Source organism: Schistocerca piceifrons, chromosome 7 (genome assembly GCF_021461385.2).
Source record: "Schistocerca piceifrons isolate TAMUIC-IGC-003096 chromosome 7, iqSchPice1.1, whole genome shotgun sequence".
Lineage (NCBI taxonomy): Eukaryota > Metazoa > Arthropoda > Insecta > Orthoptera > Acrididae > Schistocerca > Schistocerca piceifrons.
Window position 1 is genome coordinate 72,383,963 of NC_060144.1, and position 4,909 is coordinate 72,388,871.

Sequence of the window (4,909 nt, forward strand, 5' to 3'; positions counted from 1 at the left end):
GGGCTACAAAGACAGGTTTTCAGTTTTCTACAGGTAAGTGTGTGCGTTACTCATTTAAACAAATCTCGCCGTATGACTAATTCACCTGCCTTCCACATAAGGGATATCGTTATATGTTTTAAAGACTCAGAGAGGTTTCTGGGTCTCATTTATAGCTCCAAAACCCTGAAGACAACGAATATTATAAAGTGCCTAGACACAGGTCCTGGGGATCAGACATCGCACGTTTTATATGACTTTGTGCGTAAGTGGCTAGAATAGAGGTGGATCTTATCTGAAGATCATTAACACTGCCCACCATGAGGGGATTACGCTGGCCACAGGTCCTTATATGACTAACTCCACACCTGGGTGGATCTTATCTGAAGATCATTGACAATGAACACCATGAGAGGATTACGTTGGTCACAGGTCCTTATATGACTAACTCCACACCCTGCCTCTGTGTCAAGCTGGTGAACCGCAACTTACAATCTGATAGCAACTTGTCATGGTGCGTCAGGCATATAAGTTCCTCTCAGCTTCGAATTTACCTACATACCACACAATTGCTCATCCTCCTATGCTCGAGCAAAACGATTGGGCGGGGTCAACACGTGGCACATGGTGGAGTCACTTGGGGCGAAGCAAGTACAACCACAAATACAAGATTTTAACCATCTGCCACCCTGGTTACCGCAGAGGCCGAGGATAGTTTAACTTTTAGTGCACTACAGGCGAGGTTGCACTCCTATGTAAGTTTTTAGTACATTATTTAGGGCATTTATCTAAGGACTACAACTCTACAACTGTCTTTACGGATGGATCGAAACAGGGGGGCTGGCCGGAGTGGCCGAGAGGTTCTAGGCGCTACAGTCTGGAACCTCGAGGCCGCTATGGTCGCAGGTTCCAATCCTACCTCGGGCATGGATGTGTGTGACGTCCTTAGGTTAGTTAGGTTTGAGTAGTTCTAAGTTCTAGGGGACTGATGACCTAAGATGTTAAGTCCCATAATGCTCAGAGTCATTTTTGAAACAGGGGGTCTCCGTTGTTTGCTCTGTTGTGTTCCCTGATAGTGTCCTCAAGATCAGGCTCCATCAAGAGTGAATGAATAGATGCAGCAACTGAGGAGTAGTGTCGGAATCCTCAGTCAGTACGATGTGCCACCCATCTGCGTGCTGTCGAGGTACAAAGTCTTGCGTCGGTGGGAGGGTGATTGGTCGGAAGTGAGAGATAGTAAGTTGCGTATAGTAAAGCCCCAACACAGTTGTGACGTACCTCGTTCCAGCCACGTCGATGGGGCGAGGTCCTCCTTACTCGTCTTTGGATGGGCCACAGCTCTATGACACATGGTTTCTTCCTCCAGAGACAGCACCCTGCAATGTGTGGTACTTGTGCCATACAGATCACTATGCACCACTTTTTATTAGACTGCATTTATTTTCAGACCAGACAGTAGCGGGAGATTTGCCGAAAGACCTCCCATCTACTTTACATGACTTTCCAACGAATGTAGTTAGATTTTTAAAGGTTTCTGAATTGTCCAACATTTTTCCCAAGATTTTAGGTACATCGTCTTCAAATGTTGCTAGGATGACTGGCTCACCCTTTTTTTTTGTCGGTGGTCTTCCTGTCAGACTTGCCTGTGCTGTTGTTGTAGCTCCTTTGTCGTTTTACTTGTGTTTTAATCACTGTCATAGCACCTTTCAACCTTTCACCGTTGCCTTGTGGCGTGTGAGATACAGTGACTGCGTGAGTTAATTGGAGGGACTTAGGAGTAAGTGTTTTTTTTTTAAGTTTCTTCTTTACTGTGCGCAACAATTTTAGTGATTTTATCTACATTCGTTCCTTTGAAAATGTGTCAGGGTGCTGATAACCTCATCGTCGAGTGCCCTTAAAGTCAAAACATACACACACACACACACACACACACACACACACACACACACACACAAACACAGACACACAAAAACGCATCTGTGTCAACTCGACTCTTTCTACTTTTATCTTCCTATTTTCTCGTGAAATATGCGTATGAGGAAGCAGTGTCTTGTTTAACTCTTCTAGTTGTGTACAGCTATGGAACTCAACAGTAAACCACACCACAATACTGAAAGCCTCTCTTGTAGCGACCGTCTGTTGGTGGAGTATGCTGTCTTTGGGACACTTTCGCAGTTAATAAATTATCGTGAAGCGAACTGCACTTCTCTCCTATTGTATCTTGCCTACTTCCCCTTCTATCTTGTAGGGATCCCAGACTGACGAGCAATATTCACATACAGGAAAATTGACGATTAGTAAGTTACCTCTTTGGTAACGAATTTCAGTCTGGCATCTGCCTTTTATACTGTCGCTCCACATTAAATGTCCCCGTAAGCAGAGTCCTAAATAGCTATTCAATGTGACTGCCGCCAATGATTGTTCTGAAGTCATGCGATAATAGAGTAACGGGTCTTTCTGCCGACTCATGCTCTATATCGTATTTTTTATGTTGGTACGGACTGACAACAACCACAGCGTCGTGGTGGTGAGGATGGAAAGTTGGTGAGGAGGGCAGTGGATAAAAAGCACTTGTTCCCTGGCAGCCATCGAATCAGAAGTCCCGAGATGTAAAGAACATACTTCTTTTACCACGAAATCATATAGCAGCCACTGCCAGAGTCTGGATGGAGTACGTCGAACCCAGATGGCGCTTCCCACGCCCGGGTTGCCGGATTCGATTCCCGGCGGGGTCAGGGATTTTCTCTGCCTCGTGATGGCTGGGTGTTGTGTGCTGTCCTTAGGTTAGTTAGGTTTAAGTAGTTCTAAGTTCTAGGGGACTGATGACCATAGATGTTAAGTCCCATAGTGCTCAGAGCCATTTAAACCATTTGAACCAGATGGCGCAGAGCCTGTATCGGTGAAAGACATGACAGTGTATTGGCTCCACAGGAGAGGCGACAGGCAGCAAGATGGCCTCGGCAGATTCGCTGCTTCTGTAGCCTTCCGAGTGCGACGCTACATCAGATATTCCGCCAATAGCAAGGCATGTAAGCATTGGGCGCAAGAAACCAGCAGTGAGGTGTTAGGTGTGAGTCACGTCAGGGCGTGGTCTGCGGACCCAGGACACAATGAAGATGCCCAGGACCATTTTATGACGGGCTGCAGAGGACTCCAGCTTGATGGCCTAATTTCAGCATAAGGCTTAGGAGTGGCCCTTGGATCTGTAGCTATCAGAGCTAGCTACAGGCGAGGCTGCGAGAACCACTACGGTTCAGTGGCTGATTTGTAGTTCTCAGCGTAGGCAGCAGTCGACGACAGACACTGATAAGCTGGAGCGGCCAATATTTATATTTGCCCGGCTCGGTTCTATTATCACAAGTCACCGCTCCTAGTCACATAAAGGTGACGAGACAGCACAAAATGAGGTACTCCTGCTTGTCACTGCGACAGACATGTATTACAACATGTCACCACAGCATTATTACTGCCACCACAGTGGAATTACACGTGTAGCAAGCTGGCCTTTCTGGCCACACGTTATGAAGGCTGCAAGGACATGTACTACTGCAACAATGTTGAGGGTCACCTGCCAACCCTTGCGTGAAGCGTATATCCTCTACAGGTATTCCTGAATTTCGCTACAATCTTCTAATGTTGCTACTTCTTTGTGTACAACCACAGTTATCATGATGAAATTTCCGACTGAAGCATCGCCTAGGTATTAAAATGGGAACTGCTGCAGTGAGAAACTCAGATACAAAAATTGTCGAGCGACTTACGTGTGTGAATTACAAAACTGTCTTCTTTCTTGCAGCTGTAACGGAAAAAAAAATGTTTGTTATCCACCATATTTTTAAACTCATTCCTATCATGGAATTAGTAGAACGCAAATGCAAATTAACGTACGTACAGAATGCCCAGCTTAGCTCTGCCACTTATTATATGTCTACGAAATGGAATAAAATGTGAAAAACTCAATTCTTCAGGGACGCACTTTTCCAGGGGCTCACACGATTGGCAGGAGTGTACATTACACAAAAGCAAACTAACATCATTTTGAGCACAACGTTACGCTTAGTTAAGTGGTACAAACACATTTTTTTCTACAGGAATAGAAACTGGACGTACAGTTTAATTATAATACGTGGTTCTATTGTCCTATAAACAATTATTTGTGGCATACAGGCCACTGAACTTTCAAGTTGGTGCATAATATCCAGCACGGAGAACGGGTTAATAAATAACCCATAACGTCACATCCGATGAACCTGCGTCACCTCGACAAATGTTTGAAGTGCCCACCGTTTGCATCGCTACATATGTGGAAACTGTAAACAGGTGAGCGCTGCACAGGTTGCTTTGTTTCCACAGAAAATGCCGCACACGCAGTGGTAACACGTTCTTGCATGTTCTCTGCTGTCATTGGTGATCCGTGGTACACACGCTCCTTCACTGTGCCCCACAGAAACGAACCTAATGGTGTTACGTCGGAGGACCGGGCTGGCTAGCACACTGGACCTCGCAGTCCTATCGACCTATTTGGAACACTGCATCCACAACTTTCCTGGAACCACGTGCTTTGTGTGAGAGCCATCCAACATGATCTAATATATATATACGATGCGAGTACCGACAACAATGCTGTATCAGACACTGATATCACATTGCCGGTGATGAGCAATCGTGCGAAGCCACGGAGCGGCAGGGCATGTCCTGCAGATTCACATGACCATGACTTGAGAATGAATATTTATTCGTAAATAAATATGACATCAGGATGACCTTGCAACCATTGAACTGCAAAACGACAAAATTCAATGCGAGATCCAAAGTCGTTTCCGCAGAGTTCATGGTTGGGTGAGACATGCAAGAATGAAACGTGTGCATATGCAAAATTCTCCACACACTATTATACTTTATTCCAGAAACACGTGCAATCTGTCGTACA